Below are 11,627 nucleotides of genomic sequence, written 5' to 3'. Positions count from 1 at the left end.
GAGGTGTATCACTGGGGACAGGCTTGGCCGTTTCAGAGCCCACCCCTCCATTTCCCCTCTTGGCTCTGCCCTCTGCTTGTGGATCAGGTGAAAATTCTCAGCTGCTGCTCAGGCCTGAAGCCTGCCTGCCTACCTGCCTTCCTGCCTGATGCCATGGACTCCCAACCCCCTCTGGAACCATGGGCCCCAAATTAAAAGCTTCCTTTGGCTACCTTGGTCATGGTGCCTACAGTGGTAACAGACTGGAAACTAAGCAGATACCTGAGTGGTGCCTGCCAACATAATTATACTAACTGCATGTGCCTCTCTTAGGGAAATTTATGTACTGGGCTGGAGAGATCCTTAAAAGGATCCCTCATGGGGCTGGTCATTGTGGTGGGACCTGTAACCCCCCAGCACTTGAGAGGCTGAGCAGGATGATCAAAGCTGAAGGCTAGTCTGGGCTGCACAATGGGTTTGACAGTAGCCCAGGCTGTGAGACAGTATTTCAGAAAACCAAGAAGCAAACAAGAAAATAAAACAGTTCTCCCTTCCCCAAAAACTAGAAGGGAAGTCCCCTCGTACAGTCCAGTCATTTTGTAAATGAAGCCACAGGTTACTATATTAACACAGCCTGCTTCCCCTTCTCTGTAACCTTCTCATTGTGTGCTTACTCAATGTACCCCCTCCTTGTAGCACAAACACTGAAAGATAAAATTCATCTTGGGGCTGGAGCGCTGCCTGCTCTTCCAGAGGACCTGGGTTAGACCCACAGCACCCACGGGGCACCTCACTGTGCCTCTGGCCCCAATATCCTATGTTGGGTGCCAGGAGCATTGTAGGCGTATGGTATATACACATGGACACGGGCAAAGCATCAAAACACACAAAAACAATACAATTACCGAAGGAAAGCTGCCTTCAAGAAAAAGTTTCAGAGGCAGAGTAAGGTCCCCGAGGGTGTCCACATTCTGAGCTGTGCTGACTGTGAGTGTGCTTGCCTTAGTTAGGGCCACTATTGCTGTGATGAAGCATCGTGACCAAAGCGACTTGGCGTGGGAAGAGTTCATTTCACTCACACTTAAAAAATAGCAGTTCACTGTCCAGAGCATCGAGGGCAGGAACTCAGGCAGGACAGGAACCTAGAGGCAGGAGCCAATGCAAGGCCATGGAGGGGTGCAGCTTGCTGGCTTGCTCACCATAGCTTGCTCAGTCCTCCTTCTGATAGAACCCAGGACCAGCCCAGGGACGGCCCCATCAATCAGTGATCAGTGAAATGCCCTCCAGGCTCGCCTACAGCCTGGTCCTATGGAGGCCTTTTCTCAACTGAGGCCCCCTCCTGCAGACGGCTCCAGCCTGTGTCCAGTTGACATCCAATTACCCAGCACAGCACTACTTTACATGGGAACTGGGACTTGCAGGGGGGACGTAAAGAGTTGGGAGGACATAAATGGCAGTTGAGACGAACCAGTGACGTGGAAGTGGTATTGTGGCAGAAGAGGCAGGCAAGCAGGCAGTTGAGAGAGAGGAGATTCAGTTGGGAGAGGCGTGCTGAGCGATTAGCTTTCCTGGTGGAGGACAGGGTCTCAAGCCGAGGACCACCAGAGCCACTAACTCGGTGACTTGCTGGAGCTCAGTCCCAGGCTGACTTTCATGGCTGCTAGGACACGCTCAGAACTCCTGCCAGAGTTCCCGATGCCTGCCAGCCCAAGTGAGCAGGGAGACAGAGCGGGAAGGGGTGGGTGTGGCTCGGCAGGTAAGACCGTGTACTGCTCTTGCACAAGACCCAGCCGTTGCCAGTTGTTACCAGATGAGGCAGACAAGCTAGGGCCGATCTTCTGATTTCTGGGGCTGGTGAGAGACAGAAGTATGGTTAGAGTTAGGTACTTCTGTGGCCCATGATGTGGTGACAGGGCTGAGAGATGGCCGGCTCAGTGGTTAGAAGCTGTAAGTTTTCTGTGTGTTTGTTAAAGTGCCCTGTTATTTTGTGCGCTTGTATATTTTGTTTGTTTGTTTTTTTTCAAGACAGGGCTTTCTGTGTAGCCCTGGCTGCCCTGGAGCTCATCCGAGACCAGGCTGGCCTCTGCCTCCCAAGTGCTGGGACTAAAGGTGTGCATCTCCACCACCCGGCTGTGTGCGTTCTTTTGTGCCAAAAAACCTTACCTGCTCCTAGAATTCCTGAGTATTAGTAACAGTCATGGGCCAGTATTAGATTTAAGGCGTTTGTCACCCGTGGGTCAACATGGGAATGGTCTGGGTCCAGCCTGCACTCCCGGACACAACTCTTCTTTCTTCCTTTTGAGCCTTCAAGAAGGAGCTGCTGAGGACGGCCGCTTCCTCAGTTCTGAGGCATCGGTTGCCTTTTCATCTGTCACAGGGTGCACATCCATATTTTGGGCTCCTGGTATGTTTTATCCTCCTTTTACTCTGTTGCTTTTACAAGGTGGCTCACTGTCAGTGCCCGTCAAAGTCCTGCCTCAGCCAGTTCTTACTGAAATGTACAGCTCTCGGTGTGGTTGTGCAGGCCTTCAATCCCAGCACTACAGAGACAGAGGCAGGCCGATCTCTGTGAGCTCAGCCAGGTCTGTGCAGTGAGCTCCAGGGCAGCCAGGGCTACACAGAGAGACCCTGTTTTACGCCTGTTGTTTCAACAAACAACATTCTGCAGGAGCACAGCACCTAAGGAAAGGACTGCCTTAGTCAGGGTTTTATTGCTGTGGAGACACACCACGACCATGGCAACCCTTATAAAGGAAAACATTTAACTGGGGCTGTGCACTGGCTGGTTTTGTGTGTCATCTTGATATAGGCTAGAGTCACCAGAGAGAAAGGAGCTCGGGTGAGGAAATGTGTGGTTGTAATAATAGAAAAATAAAATAGGTATTGTTGTCTATTACCCCGCCAGGTCGGCACCTCGGTGCCCCTAAGATATCTGCTAGATATTGAAAGATCCCACGCAGAGAGACCCTTACTCAAGTCTTGGGAAATTGCGGACCCCAGACACAGAGAGATCATTTTGGATGTAATAAGCAAAGGCGAGGTTTATTACAGAGATCTATTACAGAGATCTGTGGGCCGACACATATCCCACGCAGGGAGACCCCGAGAGGCTGGGAGAAAGAGCATTTAAAGGCAGAGGCTGTGAGCACCAGGGGATGGGGGGATGTCAAAGGGGAATGCACCACAAGTTACAGGATTGTTTTATGGCTCCAGGAGATAAGGGGACACCATAAGGTTTTATGGCCCCCTGGTTCCTGGAATAGAGCTACTAAATCAGGAGAATGGTTGGGTCTTTAGGTCCTCATTATTTTTAAAAGTTTGTCAAAATTGATGAAGCATCTGTATTTGAAACACCTCTGTGTAGGCTTGGGCCGCTGGTTTCCTGGGGTGCTCTCTGCAGGACGCAATGGCTAGAAAGCACAAGTAGTGGCTTAAATAAACACCACAGGGGCAGAACAAAGAACAGTTAACTCACACTGGGTGATAAGCAAAGTAGTTCTCTTGCATTCCTTTTCTTTATCTTCATGGCCTGTTATTCCTGGCAGCAGGGCTTAGCCCTGAGTTTATGGCTTTTGGGGCTTACTCTTTTAATTTTATATTTTTAAACCTTAAATTTGTATAATTTCCCTTTCAATATCTTGGTGGAAACACATCCCAGCCGCACACTTTCCTACACTCAAACCCTCATATAAAAGAACACATAATACAATAATCTTTGACCCCATTGATAAGATATAATTGCCCACTTAAACATAAAAAGCCCAGTACCATCCATCCCTTGAGAACATTAATAACAACTTGTAAGTGCACTGAGCAAAATCTTAACATCACCTGCCATCTTGTCCTGCCATGGCTTCTCTCCCTCTTTCTCCCTCCTGTCTCTTCCTTTCTCTCTTTCTTTCTCTCCTGTCTCCTCCTCTTCCTTCAAACTTCTCTCCCACCCATCCTTCCTTCTCCTCCAACGACAGGCCTCCTTCTATCCTGTAACTGCCCCTCACCTGTACTTTACCAATTCAATGGGGAGAAGGTTCTGGTGAAGTCACCTGAGTTCTGAGTCCTTGACTAGGCAGCTGTCCTTGGGGCAGTGGAATTAGCATCAAAATACAGATAACTTCAGGGCAAACCACAACTAGGGGAGAACCTCCTCTGAGGGCCCTGGAAGGAGGCAGGAGCTCAGGAGAATTTAGTTCATCTGTGTAGCCCATAGTATCCCAAGAGCAGGGCCCTTGTGGTGTCTGGTGGGACAAGAGTGGAAAAACACCTCCTCCTCCTGTCACACTTGGGCATCCACAGGGAGAGCAAGACAGGAAGCACCCACAGGAAAAGAATAGGCCCAGTCCTCCACACAAAGAAAAACACAGGAAATAAACACAGAAGACAAAGCCGCAGTCAGGACAGCAGCCTGGGCTTCTCATCATCCTGGGGACAGGACAAGGATCTGGCCATCCTGTGACCCTGTGATCACAGACGTGTGCTTCATAATGATGAAAAGAATAGAGCACAGAGTGACACAGCCAAGGAGTGACCCCCAAAGATGACAACACACTGAGTTCTACCTGGGCACAGCCCTGTCCACACTCAGCTCCCACAGCCCCACCCTGTCCCACCAGACACACAGCCTAGTGACACAGATTCTGGGAGCTTCTCCATCTGCCATTTACTTTTCAGAAAACAAAAACAAAAAGAACCTTTAAGTATTCTGAATCCAGTAATTTAAAAAGCCATCCACACTTGGGTCAAGGATGTGAACAATCAAGCTCACACTCAGATTCTTATTCTCAGTGTGGAAGTGAAGGGCTGAAGCTCAGGGTGGCACGAAGGTACAGGATGCAGATGTCCCCACCCCTGAACCCTAGGCTGGACCAGCAAGGCTGAAAGTGGAAGGGAATGCAGGCAGTGCAGGGACAGGGTCCAGGTGTGCAGGGCAGGCTGGGCTCCACAGTTCTTCACACTGAAGCCATAGAATCACAGGGAACATCAGACACTGGTGTCTAAAGAGAACTGAGGACTCTGGATGTCACAGCAGAGACCTGAACACATCGTCTGTCACTCAGTCCATTCCAGGCAGCTGTCTTCATGCTAGAGAACGAGAGTCACAAACCATCACTGTGAAGACAACAGCACAACAACCCTCCACTCACAGGGGATTCTGGGAGTCCCTGAATCCCATTCATGTCCACATTGTCCCTCCCCAGTCAGACCCAGAGTTACCTTTACAATGTGAGAGAGACACATCAGAGCTCTGGGAGCTGTCCCTGCCTAGGGTAAAACAAGTGATATGTATATGTATATGTGTATATGTATGTATATGTATATGTGTATGTATATGTATGTATATGCATTCACATCACGGTACAACTGAGGCCCCCAGAAGATTTCTCTGGAGGAGCTACTATGGATTCCCAGGGCTCCCCACATCTCCAGCTTCACTCCAATAACCTCAGGGACACTCCTACCCCCACACTAACCTGGAGCAGGGGCATAGTCTCCTCCTGTTCCACCTGTGAGAAGGAAAGCTGTGAGAGTTCAAGGAAGGTCTTGACAGGAGGAAGTTTCCAGAACTGACAGAGGACCCAGTTGGAGACAGCAGCAATGAGGGGTGTGGCTGTGCTTCCCATTAATGAGCAGAGCACTCTTCTAAAGGAAGCTGAGGGGAAACAGACCCTGCCCTTTCCTACCTGTGTTTCTCCTCCTCCTCCTACACCTCACAACAGCCACCACAGCTGCAATGATGGCCACAGTTCCAGTGATGGCCACAGCTCCAAGAATAACATTGAATAGAGAAGGATCTGGGAAGGAAAGGTTCAAGAAAGGAAGGTTAGGGTTGGGACCACAGCCCTCAGCCCTGACCAGCTCAGGGTCTGCAGAAGGCTCCAGCTTTTCCTGACCCCAGCTCTGCACCCACACCCTCCTTACTCCATCTCAGGGTGAGGGGCTCAGGCAGCCCCTCATGCTCCACGTGGCATGTGTAATTCTGCTCCTCCCCAGAAGGCACCACCACAGATGCCCACTTCTGGAAGGTTCCATCCCCTGAAGGCCTGGTCTCCACAAGCTCCATTTCCTGGGTCAGGTCCTCCCCATTCAACTGCCAAGTCAGGGTGATGTCAGCAGGGTAGAAGCCCAGGGCCCAGCACCTCAGGGTGACATCACCTTCAGGTCTGGGGTGGCGTGTCACTGTTGTCTGTGGAGGGTCTGCAGTAGACAGACAGACAAGACGCTGGTGTCTCCAGTGGAAAAGCAGAAGTAGGAGACACCCCTGAGGACCCTTGGGACACATTAAGAGAGTAGAGATCTCTGAGGTGGTAGATGACCACAGTCTAGGAGACTGGAAAGAGTTCACATCTGCTTGTGGGAAGCTCTCCCCAGCACCTTGGACCCACCCAGGTAGTCTGCGTTCCTGTGTCAGAGTGGCTATAGGAGCTCACCACCAGCTCCTGAGTGAGCTCTCACCCTGCTGGCCACAGGGAGGAGGGCTGGGCTTGGAAGGGGTGTCATTACCAGTTCGGGTAAAGTTCTCAAAAATGTTTATTTTTGAGACAGGGTCTCATATACCTGAGGCTGGCCTTGAACTTCTGATCTTTCTGTGTCCACCTCCCAAGTACTGTGATTACAGGTGTGCACCATCATAGCCAGCACACACACAAAAATAATAATTTTAAACCAGAGTGCCAGAAGGGAGAAAATGATATTTGTCTTTCTGAGGCTTGCTTCTTAGAGTATCCATCTCTCATAGTATCATGATTTAAATTTGCCTTAAAATGGCATGGAATTTCATTTAGCCTAGTCAAATTTCATTGTATTATATCAAACTCTAGTCTGTATTTGAACTTCATTTTTTTTTTTTTTTTTTTTTTGAGGCAGGGTTTCTCTGTGTAGCCTTAGCTGTGCTAGAACTCACTCTGTAGAATAGGCTGGCCTGGACTCATAGAGATCCGCCTGCCTTCCCAGTCCTAGGATTAAAGACATAGGGCACCACCTCCTAACTTTGGTATTCCTTATCTAGTTGTCTGTGGATGCACAGCCAGGCAGGATTTCCAGGTTTCTGTGCATGTTCCCTGTTCCATTGGATGAGAAAAACAACCCATATCCTGAAATACATACAGTAGTTATTTTCTGGGGTCGGGGTGGTGTCCAGGGTTGCCTAGAACTCAGCAGTCCTCATACTTGTCTTCCAAATGATTACAGGACACAGGTGTGAGATACCATACCCAGCTCCATTTCAATTGCCTCAGTGTAAAGCTGACCGGGAGGCCACCTTTCTCCCCTCTAACATTCTGTAACCCAAAGCCTCAGGAGTCTGCTAGAGGCTCCTAAGATGAGCTGGTAGCTTGGGAGTCTCAGCCTGGGAACCACAGCCAGAACCCCTTTTATCCCACCTCTACAAAGTTTTCTGACTCTAAGTCTCTATGGTAATAGGTGGAAGTGGTGGACGGTCCACCCCAACATGTGGACAGGAACTCTACGTACTGAGCTCATCATCAGCGCTGGGTTCTCTCCTTGGTTGTTGTTGTTGTTTTTTTAAAGACTTATTTACTTATTTAATGTATATGAGTACATTGTCCGTGTCTTCAGACACACCAGAAGAGGGCATCATCATATCCCATTACAGATGACTGTGATCAACTATGTGGTTGCTGGGAATTGAACTCAGATCCTCTGGAAGAGCAGTCAGTGCTCTTAAACACTGAATCACCTCTCCAACCATGTCCTTCTTTTTTAAAAAGGCAGCCTTTCCTTCCTAGAACTTGTAACCTTTACATCTCCACCCACCTGTCACCTGAATCCTGTCACCTGTATCCTGTCACCTTAATGCTTCCTATCCTTCCTTGACCTTCTGCCTAGGAAAGTCTCCTTTCTTCTGCTGCCCACCTTCACAAGGGGCCCACAAGTCCGTAAACACATCTGCTGTCTGATAAGGCACCCAGCACAAGAAAGGAGTTAGAGACAGGGAACCCCAGGACCAAGGACCTGTCTCATGCAGTTGGGCAGACTGTCCCAGGCCCAGCAGGGTTCACTGTAGAACCGCAGGGTACACAGGCTGAGCTTGCAGTCAACTGTGAAGGCAAAGTTGGGGTTCAGGTTCTTCCTCCTTGAGGACCTTAGTCTGTCACCCTCTTTAACTGGTAAGGCCGTTCCACCTGACGGAGGAATTCTGCTGATTTAATGTAAGTCCCACCCAAAAGCAGCCCCACAGAAACATCTAAAATAATGTTCAGCCAAATATCTGAATATTGTGTTCCAGTCAAATTGACACATGAAATCAGCCATTATAACCAGCTCTCAGAAATACATAATTGCACATGTTATGTCCATGAGTATTTGCATGCATATCTGTACATTAAGCTGAGGCAGGAGGATCATGAACTTGGGGGTCACATAAATAGAATTCTATCTCAAAATAATTGATGACAACGATGACTGTAGAGAGATCCTCTTGTGTCCTGGATGGATGCTCACCTGACTATTAAAAAGCCCGTGACCGGGCTGGAGAGATGGCTCAGCGGTTAAGAGCACTGACTGCTCTTCCAGAGGTCCTGAGTTCAATTCCCAGCAACCACATGGTGGCTCACAACCATCTGTAATGAGATCTGATGCCCTCTTCTGGTGTGTCTGAAGACAGCTACAGTGTGTTCATATACATAAAATAAATAAATAAATCTTTAAAAAAAGAAAAAAAAAAAAAGCCCGTGACCTAAGCAGGAAATAGAGGTGGAATGAGGAATTCTGGAGAGGAGGAGTCAGGGAGAGGAGCTGGGGTGGCGGGTGAGGAAACACCTGGTACCTGAGCACAGGTGACCAGCCAGTCAGGTGGCAAATGCAGCTTATGGTGGAGCCACAGTAGAGCCTAGCTACATGGTGTCTGTAAATATAACTTGAGTGTGAGTCTTAGTTCTGGGAGCTTGGGCTGGCAGGAAGAACCCGGACTTAACTTTATCAAATGACGATGCCCGGGAGACTGACTGCTCAGCCAGTAACGTCCCCTGCTGCCACCCATAATGTGGAAGGAGAGGTGATCCAAACAGGCTGTCCCCTAACCTCCACATCTGGGCTGTAGTGTGGGTTGCAGGCTACACACATGAGCACACAAGCATGCATATGAATAAATTTACACTACAGTGTGCACAGTGTGTGCTTCATAAGCGAGCATACAGCTCACAGAAGCAGGCAGGTTACTGGGGAGACAGCTCAGCTGTTCAGAGCACTCACTGCTCTTCCAGAACTTGTTGGTGTAGCTCTGAGCACCACCTGGAGGGGCTGTGTAACTCTAGCTCCAGAGTGGGGCGTGTGATGCCCCCTTCTGACCTCTGGCACAAATACACACATACACGCAAATACTCAAAACCACATTAGAATGTAAGGAAAGGGCTGGCTCGGTGGTGCATGACTTTAATTCCAACTCCCATGAGGTCAAGGCCAGCAGAGCTACTAAGTGAGAGCTAGTTGTCTGAAGTTCCCGGGTGGAGCTTTTCCTGCCCTAAATCTACCCAGAGAGGATGTGGCATACAGCCCACCCCAACCCTACTCACGGACTCCAGTGTCTCCGGGGTGGCTCAGGAACCAGAAGATCAGAGCCCACATGGTGTCAGGGCGTGGTGTCAGGACATTGTGTAAGTCTTTCCTGTCCTGAGAGAAACTGTAGAGAAATCGCAACTGCCTACAAGAACCAATCACTGGCTGTGTAGTTTTTTGAAATGGATCTAGGCGGGAGACGGTGGAATGAAGCGGTTGTTTCTTTTTTTCAGTACTGGAAGTTTGGCACTGGTTCAACTTGCTTACTTCCTGCAGTTAATCGTCCAGCCCAGGAGGCATCAGATCCCATTACAGATGGTTATGAGCCACTAGGTTGCTGGGATTTGAACTCAGGAACTCTGGAAGAGCAGTCAGTGCTCTCGACCTCAGAGCCATCTCTCCAGCCTTGGCTGGCCTTCTTTTCTATCTTTTCTACTTCATAGTGGTAACTAACTTGTATCTCTGTGGATCTGCTTTCTTTTCAGTGGATTTACCTAACGCATATGGGCCTCCCAGACAAGGTCCACTGTTCTACCTTAGTGTGCGGTTGCTTTCTTTTTCCTTCTCACTAGGTATTTTCTTTCCTTTTATACTATATTTTATTATAATTATTTATTATATACTTATATATAATAGGTTTTATTTTATATTCTCTCTTAGAAATTATAAAATATTTTAAGTGTGTGTATGCGTGTGTGTGTGTGTGTGTGTGTGTGTGTGTATGTGTCTTAGTTAGGGTTTCCATTTTTGTGAAGAGACACCATGACCAAGACAAGTGTTATAAAGGGCAGCATTTAACTGGGCTGGCTCACAGGCTCCTAGGTTCAGTCCATTATCTTCAAGGCAGGAAGCATGGCAGCATGCAGGCAGGTGTGGCGCTGGAGATAGAGATGAGAGTTCTACATCTTGTTCTGAAGGGAACCCTAGGACTGTCTTCCAGGCAGCCAGGGGAGGGGTCTCAAAGCCCACGCCCACAGTGACACACTTCCTCCAGTAAGGCTACACTTACTCTCACGAGGCCACACCCCCTAAGAGTGTTGCCTTGAGTTCTGGGCCAGCCTGGGCCACATAGTGAATTCCAGAGCAAGGTAGGGTAAAGATAAGACCTTGTCTCCTAAAAAGGGTTGTGGAATTGGAGAGATGGTGCAGCAGTTGGGGGCCATGTGCTGCTCTTGCACAGGACTGGACTAAACAGCCTAGAAGAGCAGGGAGGTTCACACAGGCCAAACTGAACCCTGGGCAAGAGGAGTTCCACAGATGCAGATCCAGGAAGTGCATTCTAGCTGCGGGAGGGGCCTTTTCTACCTTAAAGGAGGGTGGAGAGAAACAGTACATACAGAGTAGTACGAACAGTAAAGGTGGGCACTGACGAAAGTGGAGATCTCAGACGGTAGGTGGAAGTGAGAGACAGCAGACGCCAGTGTACGCATCAGTGTTGAAGGTAAAGGCCCGTCCCTGGGACAGTGAGTCCAGGAGGTAGGAGAGGTTGTAGAGGGTGTCCAGCCACATCAGTAAGATTTACTTGGTTTATGTGAGTACACTCTGTGTTTAGACACAGCAGAAGAGGGCATCATATCTCATTCCCATTACAGATGGCTGCAAGCCTGCAACAGAATGCAATCTTTCCCTTTGTGTCCCATTAGCAGGTCTTCGTTGTCAACTAGACTGGATTTAGAACCACCTGGGAGATGCCCCTTTGGGTGGCCATGAGGGTGTTTCTAGACAGGATTAGGCACCAAGGAATACAGGTGGCTCCACTGGTCAGGTAGAGTCTCATGAGAAATCCAGCAGAACATTAGAGAACCCCTTCCTCTCTTTGTGACCAGGGCAGGAGCAGGCCAGTTCTTGCCGACCTGGACAGAAACTGGTTCCCCCTTTCTGTCTTGAAGATCTGACCATCTGTGTCCTCCCTCAGTGGCCTCTCTACAGGTATTTTTATTTATGTATTTTATGTATGTGAGTTAACTGTAGTTCTCCTCAGACACAGCAGAAGAGGGCATTGGATCCCAGTACAGATGGTTGAGCCTCCATGTGGATGCTTGGAATCAAACTCTGGACTTCTGGAAGGGAAGTTAGTGGCCCTAACCACCGAGTCAGCTCTTCAGTCCCCACTTTGAGGATTCTAAGAACTAGTCCAT

General features: G+C 49.0%; 1 protein-coding gene and 1 pseudogene across 1 annotated transcript in view; one reads left to right on the top strand and one right to left on the bottom strand.

Moving 5' to 3' along the window:
• The window catches only part of LOC116887558, a 1,340-nt pseudogene extending 1,119 nt beyond the window's left edge, over positions 1-221 (bottom strand).
• The window catches only part of LOC116887487 (class I histocompatibility antigen, Non-RT1.A alpha-1 chain-like), a 26,239-nt gene that overhangs the window by 13,555 nt on the left and 1,057 nt on the right, over positions 1-11,627 (top strand). The gene's annotated exons all lie outside the window — the stretch shown is intronic.

Source organism: Rattus rattus, chromosome 18, assembly GCF_011064425.1.
Source record: "Rattus rattus isolate New Zealand chromosome 18, Rrattus_CSIRO_v1, whole genome shotgun sequence".
Lineage (NCBI taxonomy): Eukaryota > Metazoa > Chordata > Mammalia > Rodentia > Muridae > Rattus > Rattus rattus.
Note: the sequence above shows the minus strand (reverse complement) of the source record. Positions and strands in the feature narration are given on the sequence as shown.